Source organism: Chaetodon trifascialis, chromosome 14 (assembly GCF_039877785.1).
Source record: "Chaetodon trifascialis isolate fChaTrf1 chromosome 14, fChaTrf1.hap1, whole genome shotgun sequence".
Classification (NCBI taxonomy): domain Eukaryota; kingdom Metazoa; phylum Chordata; class Actinopteri; order Chaetodontiformes; family Chaetodontidae; genus Chaetodon; species Chaetodon trifascialis.
Genome location: NC_092069.1, coordinates 1,980,614 through 2,003,251, shown reverse-complemented (window position 1 = coordinate 2,003,251; position 22,638 = coordinate 1,980,614). Strand labels below are relative to the sequence as shown.

Below are 22,638 nucleotides of genomic sequence, written 5' to 3'. Positions count from 1 at the left end.
CAGACCACAGGACATGGTTCCAGTAATCCATGTCCTTAGTCTGCTTGTCTTCAGCAAACTGTTTGTGGGCTTTCTTGTGCATCATCTTTAGAAGAGGCTTCTTTCTGGGACGACAGCAATGCAGACCAATTTGATAAAGTGCGCGGCATATGGTCTGAGCACTGACAGACTGACCCCCCCACCCCTTTAACCTCTGCAGCAATGCTGGCAGCAGTCATACGTCTATTTTCAAGAGACAACCTCTGGATATGACGCTGAGCACCTGCACTCAACTTCTTTGCTTGACCATGGCGAGGCCTGTTCTGAGTGGAACCTGTCCTGTTAAACCGCTGTATGGTCTTGGCCACCGTGCTGCAGCTCAGTTTCAGCGTGTTGGCATTCTTCTTATAGCCTAGGCTCTTATGTAGAGCAACAATTCTTTTTTTTCAGATCTTCAGAGAATTCGTTGCCATGAGGTATCATGTTGAACTTCCAGTGACCAGTAGGAGAGAGTGTGAGAGCGATAACACCAAATTTAACACACCTGCTCCCCATTCACACCTGAGACCTTGTAACACTAACGAGTCACATGACACCAGGGAGGGAAAATGGCTAATTGGCACAATTTGTCCATTTTCCCTTAGGGGTGAACTCACTTTTGTTACCAGCGGTTTAGACATTAATGGCTGTATGTTGAGTTATTTTGAGGGCCCAGAGCACTGCAATATCCATATTCATTTTTGTGTAAGAGTTGCAGTTGCAGTTTGCTGAATTTTGGGTACTGCTCTTTGATGGATCAGAGGACAAAACCACAAAAACCAAGAAAGAAACTGTTTATATTGTATCTGTTTCCAACAATGGAGAGTTTACCTTGTACTTGCTTGGAATGATGGAATTGATTGCTGACCGAACTGCACAGGCCAGGCCAATCCCAGTCTCAACCTGGGACTGGGAGGTGCATCTTCATCATTTACCATGCAGGAAGCTGAAGCACAAACAAACAGACAAAAGGAGGAGGACAGCAAGGAAGACTGTGATTATTAAGACCATGCTATACATGGGGTGAGTCATTCATCTGATTGAAGTTATGTGCACCCCTATGCATTATTTTGTGCTATTCTACTATGAGTGGAAAGAATCAGAATCAGAAAAAGTTTTATTGCCAAGTATGATTTTACACATACCAAGCGGAGCGTTAACGTAACGCATAGAGTTATGGCAATGTCAATGTGACAAGAAGAGGCAGAGGTGGAGTGTGAAGAGTGTGGGGGGGGGGCTCAGCCTCAAAGAGGGTGGGAGGGATCTGCCACAATCTTTCCTGCATGCCTTGGGGTCCTAGAGGTGTACAGGTCCTGAAGAGATGGGAGATTGCAGTCAATGACCTTCTCTGCAGACCGAATGACACGCTGCAGTCTGCCCTTGTCCTTGGCGGTGGCAGCAGCGTACCAGATGGTGATGGAGGAGGTGAGGATGGACTCAATGATGGCTGTGTAGAAGTGCACCATCACTCGTTAGCAGATTGAATTTCTTCAGCTGCCGTATGAAGTACATCCTCTGCTGTGCTTTCCTGATGAGGGAGCTGATGTTCGACTCCCACTTGAGGTCCTGGGAGATGAGAGTTCCCAGGAAGCGGAAAGACTCCACAATGTCAATAGTGGAGTCACAGAGGGTAATGGGGGCAGGTGAGGCTGAGTTCTTCCTGTAGTCCACAATCATCTCCACTGTCTTTAGAGCGTTGAGCTCTAGGTTGTTCTGGTTGCACCAGGTCACCAGATGATCAACATCCCACCTGAAGGTGGACTCGTTGCCATCAGAAATGAGTCTGATGAGGGTGGTGTCGTCTGCAAACTTCAGGAGCTTGACGGACCGGTGACTGGGGGTGCAGCTGTTCATATACAGGGAGAAGAGCAGAGGAGAAAGGACGCAGGCCTGGGGGGATCTGGTGCTGATGGTCGTTGCGTCAGAGACGTGTTTCCCCAGCTTCACACACTGTTTCCTGTCAGACAGGAAGTCTGTAATCCACCTGCAGGTGGGGTCAGGCACACTCAGCTGGGGGAGCTTCTCCTGAAGCAAAGTTGGGATGATGGTGGTAAAAGCAGAGCTGAAATCCACAAACAGGATCTTGGCGTAGGTTCCTGCAGAGTCCAGGTGCTGGAGGAGGAAGTGGAGGGCCAACTGCAGGGGGTCCAGGAGAGGGTCGGTGATGTCCTTGAGATGTCAGAGCACAAGGCACTCAAAGGACTTCATGAACACAGAGGTCAAGGCAACGGGTCTGAAGTCGTTAAAGTCCTGTGGTCCTTGGCTTCTTGGGAACAGGGATGAAGGCTGAAGACTTGAAGCGGGCTGGCACGTGACTTGTCTCCAGTGAGGTGTTGAAAAGTGTGAACACTGGAGACAGCTGATCAGCGCAGTGCTTCAAGGAGGATGGGGAGACAGAATCCGGTCCAGCTGCTTTCCGGGGGTTCTGTCTCCTGAAGAGTTTGCTGACGTCCCTCTCACGGATGGAAAGAGTCGTCACTGAGGTGGGTGGGGAGGGGGAGGGGGGACCTTTAAGGTGGGCATTGGTGGAGGTGACTGGAGCTGGAGCTGTTGGGAGATGTCGTGGGGGATGGTTGCTGGACTGTCCCTTTGTCTTTCAAAGCGGCAGTAGAACTCATTCAGGTCGTTGGCTAGGCGTCGGCTGCTGATAGAGTGGGGGGCTTTGTCCTTGTAGTTGGTGATCTGCCTGAGGCCGTTCCAGACAGACGCAGAGTCGTTAGCAGCAAACTGGTGTTGAAGCTTCTCAGAGTACAGTCATTTCGCCTCTTTCACTGCCTCGCTAAACTTGTACTTCGCCTCTTTGAATCTGTCTTTGTCCCCACTCCTGAAGGCCTCTTCCTTTGCCAACCTTAGCTGTCTGAGTTTGGCTGTGAACCAGGGTTTGTCATTGTTCTAACTCACCTTGTTGCATGATGGAACACAGCAGTCCTCACAGAAGCTGACACAGCCTCCGTGTACTCATCCAGATTGTTGGTGGCAATCCTGAACAAATTCCAGTCAGTAGAGTCCAAACACGCCTGGAGATCCTCCACAGCCTCACTGGTTCACTTCCTTGATGTCCTCACTACAGGTTTGCAGTGCTTTAGTTTCTGCCTGTATGCAGGAATCAGGTGGACCATGACGTGGTCAGAGTGGCCCAGTGCTGCACAGGGGGACGGCGTGATAAGCATCCCTGACTGTGGTGAAACAGTGATCCAGAATATTCTCCTCTCTGGTCAGGCATTTAATAAACTGTCTGTATTTAGGGAGTTCGTGAGTGAGGTTACCTTTGTTAAAGTCACCAAGGACAATAACTAAAGAGTATGCGTTGGTCCGCTCCACACACAGTATCTGGAAGGCACGCATGCACTGTGCGTCCTGCACGCTGGCCTGCGGCGGGATGTAAACGCCGACTAGAATGAATAAAGCAAACTCATGGGATGAATAAAAAGGCTTACAGTTAATGATAAAAGATTCCAGGTCAGGAGAACAGTGCTGCTGGATCATTGTCACGTCGTTGCACCAACCACTGTTGATGTAGAAACAGATTCCTCCACCTTACAACTGCAGCGCAGAGTCCGGTATTAATCCACACAACCACGTCTCTGTGAAGCACAAAACCACAGATGAAGAAAAGTCTCTGTTTTTACCCAACAGCGCGGTTCCTCCAGTTTGTTGGGTAGTGAACGCATGTTAGAGAGAAATACCAGTTTTCCTCTCCTCTGGTGAGCAAAGGTGAGCACACCTTTGATCAGGATGTCCAAAATTTGTTGGGAGCAGATAATTAGGAAATTAATCCTCTGGTGTTGTTACCCTGATGGTCTTCTCTGGTGAAAGAGCTCCAGGTACCATCGCAAAAAACAGAGTTAAAACACAAGACAAAACAAAATCATGCGCACCAACACACCGAGGCAGCTGTCCGTGGCGCCATCATGGATTCAAGCAAGAAAGAAAAAAGAAAAACATTTGGGGTGTGCAAAAAATAGATCCACAGAAGAAGCACGATTGTATCTCAGTCGATTGAAAAATTCCAAGATCAATTCACACTTTTTAGTCATAGAACGACACTGTTTTCCATTGATTTCCTGCCATGTGTTAATTTGCTAAATTTCATGGTTGGCTCTATGATGTCGCGCTGGAAATTTGATTTGGAAAAGCAACTCCCAGTAGCTCCAAGCCTTCTGGCAAACTAATGAACTCTGCAGTAATATTCTAAACTTTCAGCTAACTTGGAATGGACAAAGAAAATTACTCAGTACATAGTATATTTCATTTCAAATGATCTCCATTTCTACAGCCTCATTGATAATGAAGGCTTTAGGTACATGATGCATACAGTTGAGCCCAAGTATACAGCAAGCCACTGTTATCTTAACTTGACAGGATAACTGAATTTAGGAGCAGTGTGTACATGGCCTCTTGTCGTTCTGATAATTGTTCTCTCAATTCCATGATACAACTTGTCTGCCGTGTTATTGGTTTGCTTCTGATGTTAGGAAGTATAATGGACCCAGCTTGTGCTACTGTGTATTTCTGACTTCTTGTATGTGAAAGAACAGGAAGAGAAAGAAGTGTTTATGAATGGAGACCTCTGGTTAGTGCTGTTTATTTTGAGTATTTCACTCCATGCAAGTTCATTTCACATTTTAAAAGTCAACCACTAGTTACAGCACTTTACAGCTAAATGTAACAGTTGTTTGCACTTCTCAACTAAATGTAGCAGGCAGCTCTTGTTTGTTTGATTTTGTTATTTGAAGTATGAATCTAAGTTATTATTTTCAATTTTTCACTTTGTAAATTGAAGTTTGACATGAAGTTATTAGTTGAAGGTTTACACTTCGAAGTTTATCTCTGCAATAATTTTTATTTTTGAACTAAGTATTCATTTTACCTTTTGTCTCAGGGCTGCCTTGGTGTCCGAATGACTGAGTGGACTAAAGGAAAATAAATTTTACTCAGGGTTGACACTGAGTAGTAAACATTTATATTTGATTCAGTGTGATTTTTTCCTTTGAAAAGTATAAAAGTGTCAAATGGAAAAGTAACTAAAAAACCACAATCTAGAACCACATCTAGTACCATCATTACTGTGCTAAATGTTTTAGCATATTAAAAATAATGTGGCTGCGGTAACATGCTGGTAGAGGGCTATGCACATACTTGTCGAACAAGAGTTAAACACAGTAACTACCATTTTCCTCATTGTAACACTGACTCCAGTAACATGAAGATGTAGAGGGTAACATTCTGAGGAAAGCACGCCAAGTTCTATGTTGTTGGCTGCTAGAACTAACACATAAGGCTACGTTACCACCAAACGCCTCAAATCGTGCCTCAAATGAAATCGCGTCGCGCCAGACGCTCCAGTTGTGACGCTGGTACAAAAACCCCTTGACGCGTCATCGCGTCGCGCCACGAGCCCGCCCAACAACATTTCTTCCGCCATTTCATTCTCTCGTCGACCACGTCCATACGTCAGCACGTCGATGATGATCTCAACGTTGATAGGCTGTCGCGGCGCGTCTTCACGCGAATCCGCCGCAAAAGTTCAATAATTTCAACTCGAGCGATGAAGCGATGGCGTGATGGGGCAACGCGATGAGAGCGATTTTCGCGGCCAGCGCGTCCATCGCGCCGCGCAATCGCGGCCATCGCGTCGCCCGGCAAAATGACGCTTCACATCACGTCTTTGCATTGACTTTGTATGTAATCTTGCGGCGCGATCTTGTTTCATCGCGTTTGGTGGGAACGTAGCCTAAGTCTTCATCTACTCCCACCATCCTATTAAGTGAAAACCCAGTGGATTAACTTGATGGAAATGTCCACACAACAATTACAACAACTGTGAAACTCTTAGGCTGTATGAGTGCTCTAATCATTTTACTTTGGACTGCTTAGAGGATAAATACAAAGCAGGATTCTCTTCAAATTTGCTCTGCTGCTTGCTACATTGGTATGTGTGTCTATATTGCTGTGTGTCTATATTGCTGCCATATATAAATAAATATAAGTATAAATATATTTGAAACAGGCACATTATGTACTACCAAAGGGGAGTTTAGAGCAGAAATATATTTTCATAAAATACTTTAGATTTTCTGCCAATTAAATGCTATTGAGTTTCCTAATCACACCCTTTGTCCATCTCTGAGAATGAATCACATTACCTTTACTGTTAAACCTCCATTATGGGGCAGTTGGCTCCTTCCAAAGGACCTTTTATTATTATTTTTTTTTTTTTATCAGATTTTTATTTTATTTCCAAACTTCGAAAAAGGCAGTACATATTAATAACAAATACACACCATGATGAAAGACATAAAAATGAGAAGATGGGAGCTAAGGGAAACCACAATAGTGAAAAATTGAAAAGAAAAAGCGAAAGAACAACCAAAAGCTACCAGCAAATTAAAATTAGGTAGCTCGATCTGCTCCTTTAGTTTCCCTGCCAGTGAGACCCATGGATCAATCTTGGATTCCTTGACTCCAATCACACGAGCAGTGGACAACTCCAGGTAGATAATATCAAGAAATGTCTGTCTGTCTGTCTGTCTCACTCTCCCTCTCTTGCTCTCCCTCTCTCACCCAAACGGTCGAGGCAGATGGCCGCCCACCCAGAGTCTGGTTCTGCTCGAGGTTTCTGCCTGTTAAAAGGAAGTTTTTCCTCGCCACTGTCGCCAAGTGCTTGCTCATGGGGGAATTGTTAGATAAAAGAGCTTGGTCTGTACCAGCTCTATATGGAAAGCAACTTCTGTTGTGATTTGGCGCTATACAAATAAAATTGAATTGAATTGAATTGAAATGTGAGGATCCAACGGTTCACTGACAGCTTATCGGGGTGTTTCCACCTCATAGCTACTAATTTCTTAGCTGCAGTAAGGCCAGCAAAAATAAGTCTTTTCTGGTGTCCAGGGATCGAAAACTGAGATAAATCATTCAAGAACAAAGAAGTTATTGATACCGGATTTGTCAAAGAAAATATATTTGACAAGTGAGAAGATACATTGTTGCAAAAACAAGCGACAGGCGGGCATTGCCAGACCATGTGAAGGAATGTACCAAGAGCCCCGAGGGAACAGTTTACATTAGCAGTCAGCCACCAGACCCATCAGGTGCAGTCTTTGTGGGGTCAGGTAAGTTCTATGGGCATAGTTCAGGTGGATTTGTTGGTGGTTTGGACTACGTGAAGTCAACAACATGTCAGACCAGACCATGACCCAATCAAAATCAGGTCTAAGTTCTGGAACATAACTTCTCCACTGTTTGTCTTGGATAAGGTCCTTGTATAAGGACTTCAGTAGAAAAGTATAAAAAGTAGAAATGAAGCCCCTGGAAATACCTCTACTCATAATAAGTTTGTAAAAGCGGTGTTGTTTCAGTGGCTGACCCCACGGGACTCCGTAGGCCTAGGAAGTTGGAGGATGCCTGTGAATATTCTCATTCATCCAGGTCATTGTAAGCTTCAGGGCATTCAATCGATCGCAACTGGACTTTGTCAGATTGTCTTGGAAGACGTTTCGCCTCTCATCCGAGCAGGCTTCATCAGTTCATGCGCACCAGACTAGATAGGACAGCTCTAGTCAGATGAAATGGTGTTAGATTCAAGTATTTATCCTCTGAGTGAGGCCAACCCCCAAAACCAAGGATGGTATCACTGTATTGTGAGGCTAATGATCCCCCATTAAGGCGGGGTAGGGTGCGACCCTTGGGTGTCAACGACAGTCGTCTGCCTCGTTAGTGTCCCATTCTTGTCATTGGGAGGCTCCTTGAGCCATGTGTGAATGGCTTTGTTGTTTATTTTCAGAGGCTAAGTTTTTGAATCTCTTTGGAAGAGATGAAAGGACAGCATTGTATGTGGGAGATAGGTGGTGTCTCAGACCTCCCCCTCTGTTCAGAGATGGTTTTTCAACCTTGACATGGATGGCTTCTCTCACTCCTCTTTCAAACCATTTGTCTTCTCTGTCCAGAATATGCACATTTTTATCCTCAAAGGAGTGTGCTTCCTCCTTGAGATGGAGGTAAACAGCTGAGTCTAGACCTGAAGAGTTAGCTCTTCTGTGTTGTGCCATGCGTCTGCTCAGTGGCTGTTTTGTTTCCCCAATATATAAGTCTGTGCATTCCTCACTGCACTGGACTGCATTGTTCTTCTGAGTATGAGGTGTCTGGTCTTTGGGGTGCACCAGCCTTTGTCTGAGAGTGTTCCCAGGTTTGAAATGTACCGGGATGTTGTGTTTGTTAAAGATTCGCCTGAGTTTCTCTGATACACCAGACACATATGGAATGACAATGTTATGCCGTCTGTCTCTCTTTTCTTTCTCTGTCACCCTGTTCTTTCTGGAAGCGGCTGAACTTTTCACAAAAGACCAGCTGGGATAACCACAAGTTTTGAGAGCATCCCTAAGGTGTTGGAGGAAGTTGGAGATAAAAAAAGAAAGATGAGTCTGGCAGGACATAACAGTCTTTCAGATCCTGAAATGAGCGAAGACCAGTGTCATTATAAACATCCCCTAAGTTGTGAATGCCTTTTTTCTCCCACTGGGAAAAAGTAATGGGGCTTCGTCCTATTAGGATTTGGTTGTTATTAAATATCAGGGACTCAAGATGCCATGGACAAAGAATAGCACAAGATTTCTCAGAGTTACGCCAAATCTGAATTACGTGTGACATAAGAGGACCAAACCTTAGCTGACATTGTAAATGTTTGTGAATATAACATCCTGGAGTCTCCAAGGGGAGACCAGCTGTTCCTCTAGCATACGCCAGGAGACCACAGCCTTTGGGTTGAGCCAGTTAATCAAAGGTCTCAATGAAAAAGACCAAAAGTACAATTTAATATTTGGGACAGCCAAAGACAGTCCTGGCCGCTTATTGTTCCAAAGAAATTTAGAGACAATCGCATCAAGTTTCTTCCAATACCCATTAGAGGGAGGTAAAGGGAGCATTGAGCTAACAAAATTAACTCTCGGTAATATATTCATTTAAATGATTGAAACACAAGTTCGTAGAGAGTTGAGCAGGTGACACCATCTATTAAGGTCCTGTAGAACCTTACATGTGTTTGTGTAATTGTTCAAAGTGGGGAATATTTCTACCCCCAGATATGTGAAATGTTCAACCATGAAAATGTCTGCTGGAAGTAGTGCTGGGCGATTCTTGCTAAAATGTGAATCTCTATTTTTCTCCACAAAGATTGAGATCTATGATTCTCACATGATTTTTTTTTCAACATTTTTTTTAAATTTTCTTTAAACTGTATTGAAAATTTTTTGAACATTAATAAAATTAAAACAACGAACAAGAAGCCTTAGTCAACTGCTGAGACTTAAAAAGGCACATCATACCTTAAAACTGAATCCTTGTAAATAAAACAACAAAATCAACAAAAATAAATAGATAAATAACCATCTTTTTCTGTTATTATATGTGTGTGCAATTTGGTATAACATGCAATGTAGACAAGATCAAGATCACTTAAAATGTAAACTTAAAAATTAAGTGCAGTAGTGATGCACACCATCCTTTCCTGATCCAAGTTCCAGGAGATGAGACTTTCCATTAATCCCACTGCAAGTTCATCACCTGTGTGGTCTTCTGGGAAGAATGCCGTCTGTAAGTACCGACTTTTCATGGTGAAAACACTGCTGATGAAATGAACCGTCAGGCTCATGGTTCCATGGTTCGACTTGACCAGAGATCTGTTGTCGCAGCAAAGTGAGTGACATCTTGCAGTTCTGTCTCAACTGTGGCTCTGGTCTCGGAGTACAAAGCAGGCAGTGCAGTGTGTGAAAAGTAGTTGCGAGACGGCATCTCGTATCGTTTATCCAGCGTCTTCACCAAGTGCTTGAACCCGTCAATTTGAACGGTGTTTATCGATGCCATATCTTTAGCCAAAAAAAAGGTTACAGCCTCCGTTATTTCTTTGTGCCTTCGTGAGCTGTCTGGATATGGCGTAGCGTTATATAACATTTGAGATATAGATGTTTGTGTGGTCGGGCGACCTGGCTTTTTCTTTTTTGGATTGTCTTTCGTTGCTTGTTCGTATTGTATTTTGTGGTGCCGCTCCAAGTGATTGAGCAGGTTTATGGTGTTACCTGACTTGGTTTTGACGATGCCATTACATTGCATACAGATGGCTTGTTTTTGCAGGTCATCGTCGGGAGCAAAACCGAAAAAGTTCCACAAGCTGGAAGAATGCGGTCCTTTTTTCGGCACAAGAACTTCACTGGCACTCCCGCTGGCTTGGTCACATTCGTCGTGGCCGTCGTCTTCACTGCCTTCAATGTTCATTTGGTCGCTCATTTCTCTCTTTGGTCCATCACCAACTGTGCTGACGCACTTGACTGCGCCGAGTGCTCGCTGCTGTTGCTAATAAAGCTAATGTGCTAATCAAGTGCAGTCAATGAGTGTCGGGTGTCGGGCTGCCGTAGCAACAGGGACATTGCTGCATGAGGAGACGGACAGAACACAATCCGAATACTTTGTTAAATCAATAGCTTATTTTGCCTTACAGAAGAAGCATTCACAAGCAAAATAAAATACAGAATGCAGCGTGATGTCATAGAATCGCCGCAGTTCGATCTTATAAGGAATGAGATTGCACGAGCGTCTGAATCTAGATCGAGGGTCTATTTTTGATTAATCGCCCAGCACTGGCTGGAAGATGAGCCAATTTAGTGGCCTCATTAAGAGGTAGAAATTCGGATTTTGGCCAATTAATCATACATCCTGAAAGGTCACCAAAATCTTCAAACACTCTAAGTAAATGAGGTACAGACGAGGAAGAGTTACACATAAAAATCAGTACATCATCCGCATAAAGGGAGATATGGTGAGATGTGTCTCGGATGGATATGGGAATAATATTCTGCAACTGTCTTATAAATTGAGCTAACAATTCAAGGGAAAAGGCAAAAAGCCCCGGGCTCAAGGGGCAGCCCTGTCTAGAAGATCTCCCAACCAGAAAAGATGATGAGCAAATTTTACCTGTCAAGATCATAGCTGAAGGAGCAGCGTAAAGAACCTTAACAGTATGAATAAACCCATTCCCTAGTCCCATTGTCTCCATGACAGCCCACAAATATGACCATTCCAGTCTGTCAAAAGCTTTCATTGCATCCAAAGACATGACTGCTACTGGTGTGTCATCATCTTTGCTAGTATCAATAATGTGTAATAAGCATCTGAGGTCATCAGTGGCTAGGTGACCTTTTAAAAAACCAGTCTGGTCACATCATTGTGACACATCATTGTGACTAGCGATGTCATGTAACAGGCGAGCCAGGACTTTGGCGTAGATTTTAACATCAACACCAAGTAGGCTTAAAGGTCTGTAACTGCTGCAGTCAGCACCTTTTATTTTTGTAATATCATGATATAATACCATCACCATAAAAAACAAACAAACTGTGATATTTAAATTTTTTGGTCATACTTCCCACCTCTACGTGAAACTGTTCAAGCCAACCAACCAACAACCAAGCAAAACCTCTGACCTGCTCGACAACCAACTGATACAGCCAGATTGTTTATCGTTCATTGTTGATGGGACATTAAGAACTGTAATGCCTTTATTTTCACAGACATGTGGCTTGATCACTCGGTCCTGGACCCCGCAATCACAGCGGGAGGCCTCTCCATTCATTGCCAGGACCGAACGGTGGAGTCTGGCGAAAAAAAGGGGGGTGGTGTCTGCATTATGGTGAACAATCGGTGGTGTGTGGACACTAAAACTTTGTCATTGGTGTGTTCCCCTGATCTCGAGTACCTAACAAACTCATGCAGACTGTTTCATTTGCCTGGGAGTTTACAGCTGTGGTTCTCACCGCTGTTTATATCCCCCACAAACAGACACCACATGTGCACTGGAGCTGTACTGAGTTATTGACCAACTAGAAACTTTACACCCACAGGCTTCTTTCATCGTGGCTGGTGACTTCAAAGTCAACCTGAGGAGAGTTCTGCCGAAATATCACCAACATGTGGAGTTTCTCGTGGAGACAACACACTAGACCATGTTTATACATTCAGACATGCGTACAAAGCCCCCACCTGGCCTTCGGCAAATCAGATCACTCCTCGGTCCTGCTGCTCCTATCCTATAGGCAGAGACTGAAGCGCGAGCAGTCTGTGACGCGGACAGTACAGTACTGGTTGGACCAATCAGACACTGCCCTGCGGGACTGTTTCTCCTCCACGGACTGGGACAAATTTTGAGCTGCTACCGGCAACAACATCAATGAGTACACCAAGGGCGTGACAGGATACATCAGCAAACCACTGGGTTAACAGAGCGGTCTGCTTAGCGCTCAGAGCACGGACAGCAGCCTTCCACACCGGCAACCCGAGTGAGTACAAGAAAGCCCAGTACGAACTCAGAGGCTGTATTAAATCAGCTAAGAGTCAATACAGGGAAAGATAGAGTCATGCTACAGTGACTCTAACAGCAGGAACATGTGTAGAGGGCTCAGGACCATCACAGACTACAGGAGAAAGAGCTGCGGCAAGGGGCAGGTGTCTGCTTCTCTCCCTGAACTCCTTCTATGCCTGTTTTGAGGACAATAGCAAGCAGGAGGTGTTGCTGGAACAAGACAACTGCCCTTTCCAGCAATCCCGGGTTGATGTGTATAAAAGCCTTAAAGGGTGAATGCACACAAAGCTCCTGGACCGGACAACATCCCAGGCCGCGTCCTCAAAGCGTGTGCACACAGACTGGCAGATGTCTTTACAGACGTGTTGGTTGGTTTTCAGCAGTGACACCAACTGTGAGTAAAGCAGGGAGTCTGTGTGAATGTACTGTGATTGCCAGTGGGAACAGAAACAGAGCTGCTGCTTATCTTGTGTTTAAAAATACATACTAAAGTGCGCTCGCACGCACACACACACACACACACACACACACACACACTTTCCAAAAAAAAAAAAAAAAAAAAAGGCTGTACCACTCTGTACCAGAAAAGGGGGGGGGGCTACAGATATAAGATGGGTTTCAATTAGAATAATTTAAGTAATTTATGATGTACTGACTTGAAGAAAAGATGAATAGAGATAACAGAATTGATAACAGCAGCAGCAGCAATTAACTCAAGTTTAGGGTGAACGTTAAGAGTAACCAGCATTAACACAGTGACAGTGGGTTTGTGGACTGCTACTTACTGCTTTTACTTTTGAGTTCTGCCAGGAATTAAAAGAGGTTACTGCTTTCTCCTCACCACAGACTGCTCCTGCTACAAGCTTAACACAAAGCTAGTGACTCTGTTGGCGTAGTAGTGGAATGAAACAGACTCTGTTGGACATTTAATCATCAAAATAACAACTAAAGACCACATGTGTGAACAGAGACTGGCTGTGGACATAATTTTTTTCTGCTCTCTTTGTGGATGTTCACATGTTGGAGTGCTCTTATGAGCTGCATGAGATGGTCACATGATAAAGTTGTTTACAAGTCACTCTGGCTATTACATCCTCAAAGAGGATTGTCACGTCACTCTTTTGTTGTGGCGTGAACTGCAGAGGTATGGCAGGAAGCACTAAAACACACACTCAAAATGCCTATGTTTTGCGACATTTACAGTTGCTCAAATTTTTCAAACCAAGAAACCACAGGGAGCTTTTATCGAGCGTTATAAACTATTGTTCATAAGGGTGAAAAATGCAAGAAATTGACAGAAAAAAGGCAGAAAAAATGGCTTGTTAACTGTCTGGGGTCGGGAGGAGCCGAGTCGGATAATGGTGAAAATGGTGCAATATTTGCTATTGCTTTAATTCTATCGTGTCAGATTTAAAGTAATAGCTACAAGCAACACAACTACCACTTGTTAAATCGACGCCAACAGTTTCACATAAGACAGGTGAACATAAATAACGTAACCTGTCTTGTTAAGCGTTGAGCTTGTCATTTGGTTCATCTTTGGTTCATCTCGTAAGTTAATCTATACTAACACAGTAAGAACTTTCCACCATCTCATCCATTGCGGTTTTCACTTCATGCCCTCCATCTAAATTTAACGTCATGTGTCTGCAAACAGCCTATTGCTTATGCCTCTTCTGAACTTTCGTTGCACACTTGGGAGTCCTGCCTTTGTCATTGAAAAGGTGGTCACTGGTGGTAATGTTCAAGTTTACACCTGCATTTACACTTGCAAAGACATCATGCTTTTGGGAGAGCTATCCTCAGTCTAATGCATTAATAATGGCATAAAATAACCAATAACCTCACGTTACTCATAATTTATGAATAAAGCTGTCTTATTTAATGTTCCCTCATTAAATATAAATTATTTGAGGTATTCAATGAAATTACCTTGACTTACATGCAAAACAATGATATAAATCCCCGCGTGACTGTGGGGGATGTGCTTCCATCGGCCACTATCAGTGCCAAGTTTCGGCAAAAATGATTGTTTGTAAGACATCCCATCAGCCGACCTCCACTCCACCCTTCAGGAGTATCAGGGTACATGTCTGCACCACTTTGGCTATATGACCATTAGTTGGCACATTTAATATTTAAACTCAGACAGGAGTTTAGGAAAGGAAAGGAAGGCTAAGCAGCTCCTTAGGAATCCCTGCTCCCAATCAACACTGATGAAGGTAGCTGTAATGTAGCTTTCATTTGTAAGAAATGCCCAACAGTTGGTGATCAGAGCTAGTTTGCCTATTAGGTCATCTTTCTTCTCCTCAAAGTGTTTTTCAATGCATTTTATTACAGTAGCTCTCCATGGAATAACATACTCAAGCTCAAAATACCAAACTACCTCTTTGAATCTCTTGTCTGCAACACTGATTGACAGAATATGGTCTAAATCATCCGGCACACAAACTGGTTGATGGCCTCAGAATGGCGCACACCACACTGTCTTTGTGTATCCAAATTAACCTTTAGAACAACATGCATAAATGGTCAAAATATCTTCAGTGGTTAACAGATAAATGGTTACCCACTTTTTAGTGCTCGCTAGACAAAACAGCACACTAGGATTGAGCACACTGACTGGCCACCACCAGGAAGAAACCTTCAACATAATCAACGTGGCAGACACAGATCATGTGACAACATCAGCTACAATGTAAATCTAATCCTTATTTGGGGACACATTTTGATTTGAAAGAAGCCCAACTCTGGGTCCCAATCAGGTCAGAGATCCAGAATGAGAGTTGGAGAGTGAGCAAGAGTGCATTCCAGAGAACAGAGGATTTCTGTATTTTGCTGGCCTGTGGCCCAATGTGCCTGTCCTCACCTCTCTGCTTCACTAGCTCACTCTGTGTGTGTGTGTGTGTGTGTGTGTGTGTGTGTGTGTGTGTGTGTGTGTGTGTGTGTGTGTGTGTGTGTGTGTGTACCGGCATGTCCGCAAAAGTCAGCTTTGACCCTGTCACTTGGTATAATGATGTGAGCTCAAGCCTGGCAGTAGAGCCTATCTAAAGGTCACTTCAGTTTCAAGTACCATGGTATTCACATACTGTCCTATTCATACTGTATAGCTGTAGACAAACAACATGCGCTTTGCCTTGTCCAGTCCTTTGAATCCGCCCACTCCACAGAGTTGAATGATTCATCTGGCATCATGACATGAAACAAGTTAAACAAAAAAAACCCATAGCGGGGGGACTAATGATCGGTCAGTCAGCCAAACCCCATTGTCAAGCTCAGTGCTGGAACCAAGGAGAAGTAATAACAACAATGCGACTGCTATGAACAAGACAGACACTGCGATCAAGACTGTTCTAAATCACTTAAAAGTACCAATTACTTTGAAATTCGAACACCGCTCATAAAACCTCAGCAAAACCAGTAGGTTGGCATGGCTATGCATCAGTGTTGACTTAAGATAATGCTAGATTCAGACAAATCTCTTGTGACTTGTTAGGGGGTTAATTATCATTTTGGCTGCTGTTAAAAGCAACAGGGAATATCAAATAGGAACTTATGTTAGGCTAAAGTCCAAACCTGTCAGTAACATCACAATCACTAATATTTCTTCTAGGGTTACAAATTTCGTCCATTTTCCTTAACTCAGAGTTGAACACGTTAACAATCAATAATCGATTAATCATTAATAAGATACAAAACGCATGTCTTTTTCTCAGTTTAAGTTTTATTTAAACAATTCCAGCGCCACATTAGTTATGTGAACAATAAAATCAGGAAACACAAAAAATTTAATCGGACAGAATAATAAAACACTATGGCTCTCGCTCGAAATGGCTGCTCTTACCCACCTGTCCTTATTCAACAAATGGCGCAGCCAAACAAAACAACGTCAAATGGGACGCAATCACTGCCACTTCTAGACTAACAAGGCAGACAAAACCAAACCCATCCATCCATCCATTATCTATACCGCCTATCCCTTTTGGGGTTGCGGGGGGCTGGAGCCTATCCCAGCCACAATGGGCGAGAGGCAGGGTCGCCAGCCGATTGCAGGGGCACAAACAAACATTCACACTCACACTCACACCTACGGACAATTTAGAGTCATCAATTAACCTAATGAGCATGTTTTTGGTCTGTGGGAGGAAGCCGGAGTACCCGGAGCAAACCCACGCATGCACGGGAAGAACATGCAAACTTCACACAGAAAGGCCCCACCTGACCCGGGGATCGAACCGGCAACCTTCTTGCTGTGAGGCACGCGCACTACCTGCTGCGCCACCGTGCAGCCCCAATACCAAACCATTTCTTTTAAATAAACAAAGCGCTGTATAAAAGGAAAATAAGCATATCTACGTGGTCAGGGATGAGTCGTGTGCGCAGTCTGTTCACTGTGAGTCCAGCTGCATAAAACACCCTCTCTGATGGCTCTGATATCCCTGGGATGCACAAATATTGCCTGGCCAACTTGGCCAGCCTCGGGAATCGTTCCATGTTTGCTTTCCACCAGTTAACAGGGTTTACAGCCAGAGGAGTGGGGTTGTCGCCAAGGGAGTTTTTTTTAACCTCTATTTCAGCACTGTTGGATGCATTTGAAAAGTCCCCAAGGAGTAGTACCATGGCTGTAGTGGCGCTGTCCTCAGGCTGAGTCGCGGCTCCCTGTTCATCAGAGGTCGCTATTCCTCTGTCTTCATCTCTGCTGGCCATAACGTGACTGTTCATCTGTAGTGGTAGCCACATCACTAAATGGCACAGCTGCTGCCAGTTCTAGCAGCTTAGCATTGGCAAGTAGTCTCTTTTCTGAAGTAAGAAATCCAAGGTGTTTGTGGTGGGGGTCTTACATTGATGCAATCAGTGCTGGCTACAACACCAAGTCCGGGGACTGAACCTGTGCACACAATAATAGCTACTCTTGAGTTACCTGACATTTGCACTTCTGATTAAGTCAACAGATGGTTTCTACCAAATTGAGAAGACAGGGCGTAACATAACACATTCAAACAAAGAATCTGGGATAACTAGGCTAAAATAAGCAGTGCAGCCCGGACTTTGGACTTGAATTCCAGGAGCCAGCTGCTGTCACCCTCTTCTCTCAGTAGGTGGGAATTGATCAGACTGAAGGTGATTGTGTACGTGTTGGAGATGGAGACCTCTTTTTCGGCAGACATAATGGTAGAGGCAGACTGGATTGCTCCCAAGACTGGCACTACATCCTTCATAAGCTGCCAGTATTCATCTTTTCAGTTCCAAAACTCTGGCATCTTGGAGTTTGGTCACTGCGCGATCAGACAGCACAGCTGTAACTGCCCAACGCTGCTTCAACAGTCTTTCAAACATGTCGGTTACCGAGTTCCATATTGTTTTGCAGGATTAGCTGGTGAGCTGGTTTCATTTGTTGCTCTTTGCTCTCCAGTGCTTTGATAGCACCAGTGCTATGATTGAAGTGCCTCACCAGCTTCCCAACCGCGGCAATGACCTGGTGCATATAGCTGGCAAATCCATTATTGTGTCTTACTGGTATTGCCTGGGTTTGCAGGACAGTTGATTTCAAATGCCAGTCTTCGTCGATTTTCTGGCATGTAACTCTCTGCAGTTAATGCAGTCCAACAGTCAGTCATTATAGCCACCCTGTCAGCTGAAAGTAAATGTGTGTCAAGTTCGTCTTTCTTTTTGATGTACGACTTCTCAACGCAGCTAAAAATTGTACTTCTTGAGGTAATGCGATAGCCTAGTAGCCTAGAAGACGGTGTTCCACTTTTGACTTGTCCTGCAACTGTCGGGTGCTGACTTTTCAGGTGGTATAATATGGATATTGTACTGGATTTGTATTTTAAGACAGTATCGCAATATTTACATTGAGCACTAGAGATCGACCGATATGGATTTTTCAGGGCCAATACCGATACCGATGATTAATTATCATTAATAATCAAGTGAAACCGATAGCCGATATTTAGAACCGATATTCATTTGCAGCAAAAATTAAAATTTTGGTGTCAAAATTTAGAGTAACACACCTGGGATTAGAATGAATACAGTATACTGTTTGTTTGTTTTGTGTACACTAAAAAAAGACCTTAACTTTTTGTAAAATAACACAAACACAAAATCTTCATTGAAATGCCTTTAAGTTTAATTATTAATAAAAAGTGCAGGGGCCTTCCAGCAACATTTCTTAAAACTCACTCAAATAAATAAATAAATAAATAAAATAGCTACCTGAATTTTTGAAACATCGACAAAATAAACTGAACTAAACTGTTCTGAAATTTGGGTCTGAGTCAGTACTCTCAATTCAGTAGCAGGAGACATGCCAGTGCCACAGTTTTCATATCTTCGAGCTTGGAAAAGCGTTTCATTACACACGTGAGTTGTAGACGCGACGGTAAATTTATTGATTGCAAATAAAACACACTAAGAATATTCTCCTCGACGTGTGCTCTCTGCCTCACTCGTATCCCTGCACTTTACAAGTGACGGGCAAAAAGACGATCGTTTAACACCAGTAGTTACGTTGCTGCATCATAGTGTCGTGAGAGCACAAGCGCTGAGGGAGAGGCGACAAACAAAGACACGTTAGCGTGCAGTACTGTTAAACTTATAGGCTAGAATCACCTCCGATGTTGTTTATTGATAAACCAGGAGCCGCCCCACGGGCTGAGACACGTTAGGAGATTTATTATTCCCCCAAAGTAATGGTAACCCAAAGGGCCTATATTATTATTGTGCATCTGGCCACAGCTATAAAGTGTTTGCAGCATTTATAACGTAGCGGTGGGTCATCATGAAATTCATAAGGGATAATGCCCGACGAGGTGTCTATTATCAGAAATGAATGGACGACGCGGAGGCGTGAACCGTCCGACGCAAAGCGCTGGCTCAACTAGTGTTTGAGCCAACGCAATAATTTAGAACAATCACAGAACTTTTTTATAGGTGTCCTACAACACTCTTTAACGGACACCCTGCAGCCATTCAGAATCGAGTATTCACCCGGACCATGGTATAAGCTTTGTTGAAGTTGTGAACAGAGCCAAACAGCGGAATTCAGCAGGTTTTCCTCCCTTATACTTGCTATAGTCTACCTACCGGTATCTTTTTTTTTTCTTTCTTTTTTTTTTTCGTCGTATGCTTGATGTGATTAGACAAGTAGGTCGGTGAAATGTCAACTCTGGGCTTGCATGTTATCACTGAAATTAATCATAAGGTTGTAGTATTTTTAAAACTTCATCATAGAGGGTTTTTATTGCAACTTCGACTGACTGTTGCTTTATCTCCGCTGGGTCACCGGAGCAGTTCGCTGCTTCTCCTTGTCTGTGGCGCTGCATGTAGAGGCTTCAGTGTTGATTGGCTGTCACTGACTCACTTGTGCCATGTAGCCAATCAGTGAGGGCTGTGGGCAGGACATTGTTACACAGCCAAGAATGGTGACTTCAAGCGGAGAGACGGCTGCATCGGAGCCAACGGAGCGCGTTTTAAAATACATTAATTAATTTTATCGGTTATCGGTGGAAAAAATGGCCGATGCCGATGATCGAAAAAATGCAGAATATTGGCCGATAATTGGTCGATCCCTATTGAACACCGTCCTCTTTTAAATCGGAATGGTCCCACGCTGGACTGGTTCTGCTCGCTTCATATTGGCTCACCATTTCCCGACCCTGACTGCTTCGTCCTTTGTTGCGCTAGTAGGTTTTTGCCCTCTTGTGGTATAAAAGTTGATATATGTGAGCTCAAGAGAAATGGTACTGTCAGTTAATACATTTTTAATCGGGTAAATTTTTAATGGCAATTAATCGATTAATGATTAATAATTAGCATCCCTAATTTCTGCTACTATACAATATCTGAAAAACCCCAACGTTTTATGTTAAACTCCACACAGAAACATTCTTCATGCTGTGCCATACAAAGGCAACATACAGACACACACTGGTACCAAAACACACTATGCAATGCTTCAGTTTAAAACACACAGTCTTTGCCACAGTGTGGACTTAGAACAAATATCTACAATATATAGATCCAACTGGTCAGTGGAATTAATTTCATAGCAACTAGTGCTGCAATTAATGACTATTTAATCGATTTATCTGTTTATTAATAAAAGGAAAATGTAAGTCATACATGTTTGATGAGATACTGTTCAAGTTTTTGTGTAGAGAAAAAAAGGATTTATTATAGACTGCATGACTAATGGCATGAAGTAGTGCTGTGCGATATGGACAAAAATTTATATCCCGATATAGGTAATTTTATATCCCGATAACGATATCCCGGTACAGTATTTTTATTTAAAATTATATATAAACACATGAAATGATTGCCAATTCCTCTGATCTTTCCTCCTTCTAATTATAAAACACATACTGGGACAAGACAATTAAAAAACAATAAAAAGTCTTTTTAGTACCAGAGTCCCTCTTTTTGTTACCACTTTCTGTTTTGTTACTAGACAATTAAAAAACAATTAAAAATAAAATACAATAAAAACAAACATCAAATGGACAAATACCATTCAAAAATATCTGGTAGTGCAATCAGTTTCATCACTTCGTGGTTTAACTTAAGTAGTTTGTCGCATTTTAACGCTATCACTGTACTTTTCTTCATGCCGTGTCTTTAAGTGATAGAAAAGATTAGACGTGTTCAAGTTGCTAGTGACAACTTGTTGGCGGCATGTTTTGCAGATTACCGTTTTTTCTTCGGTGTCTGCCTTTTTAAATCCAAACCAGTGCCTAACAATGGAGTTTCTTTTCCCTCTTTTCGGCACCAATTCCTCTTTGGGTTCTGTTAGTTCAGCGTCCACTGTGCTCTCCATTTCTGCTATGTTGTTTACATCTATCCTCCCGCTGGCTCTCGCATGCATGGCTGAAAACGTTAGCAGTGCCGTAACGGAGTTCTTGCAGGTGACGTAAACTGCTACTGCAAAACAGTAGCGTTGCTACAGTTACATTAGCCGAGCTAACCACAGCCCACACGTTAAAATTACGATATAAACAATAGAGGATTATATCGTATGGTAGACATTTTTCTGTCGCACTGTGACATATATCCTAATATCACACAGCACTATCATGAAGTATTCCAAAAACTTCATAGGGTTACGTTAGAACCCACCGTCTCTCTGACATAATTGCAACTAATTAGAATTGGCTATATATGCTGTCTCTGGCAGGTTTGTGTCCATTTTGACCGACAAACACGATACAGGTGAATTTCCAAAAACAAAAAAAAAAAAGCAGACAAAAATAGCATTAGTTTAGGAAAAAAAAAACTTTATCAGGGGAGTTAGTTTTTATCAAGTGTTGACTTTAAAATACCTTTATCAGGTGCCCGAAACAGAAAGGAAAGAGATGGATGATATTTGTTACATTTGTTTTAAAATTCAAACATGTAATTGTGCATTTCTCTTCTGTATTGTTACTCTCTATCACAGCCATCTTTCAAATACTTACCCCATAGATCAAGGAGGCAGCATCATTTCCAGTAATTGATCATGTGCGCGACACAATGCTCAGCACTGCCTGGTTTACCATCCGTACTTTTGAAGACATTGCCAGAGCCCATGTCATACATAACATAGACCCAACTAATCAACTATGAAATTCGATGCCAAGTATTTTTTATAGTCGACTTTAATCAATTAGCTGTTGCAGGCCAAATAGCAACAGAAGCATGCTGGACAGGTTTCCTAGAGTTTTTTTGTTTTGTTTTTAGTTACTTTTCAGTAACTGCAATATGGAAACTTGGGTACCTACACCCAAATGGTAATCAACTGTGGGGAGTTTGTTTTGATCTTTTTTGCATTTTTTTGCCTTTTTATGAGATAGTGACAGGTAGAGGCAGACATGGGACATGAGGACAGAGTATGACGTACATTCAGCATTCAGCTACCAGCACTCCTTGTGTTTGCTAAATCTAAGCAGCCATTCAGTGTTTGTCCCCTAAATGCATCATAGTATAAAGAATCACACAGCACAAAATAAATATGTCAATAACTTTGGTCAAGTCCATGATTTGATCTTCTCAGTGTCTTTCAGGTATTACTGTATGTGTCCTCTTTCATTAGTTGGCACCATATTGCACATTTCAGCTGTGATGGACAATACCATGCCATACTCATTTCTATTGCCACTGAATCCTATCAGCAGGTAGTAGCTTATTCGATGTGACAGTTTCACTCCTTCATTCTTACCTTCATCTAACAGGACAGGACTGTCCGTCAGTGACACTGTGATACTAAAGATTACTCTGTTAAATGCATCAAAGGT

General features: G+C 43.0%; 1 protein-coding gene across 2 annotated transcripts in view; it reads right to left on the bottom strand.

The window, feature by feature from the left end:
• The window catches only part of pals1a (protein associated with LIN7 1, MAGUK p55 family member a), a 54,492-nt gene that overhangs the window by 30,455 nt on the left and 1,399 nt on the right, over window positions 1-22,638 (bottom strand). Inside the window, exon 2 of one of the 2 annotated variants that reach the window (XM_070978868.1) lies at window positions 850-964. The exons of the other annotated variant lie outside the window; for it this stretch is intronic. The gene's annotated coding sequence lies outside the window, so the exon portion shown is untranslated. The remainder of the gene's footprint in view (window positions 1-849; window positions 965-22,638) is intronic. 2 annotated transcript variants of the gene reach the window in all.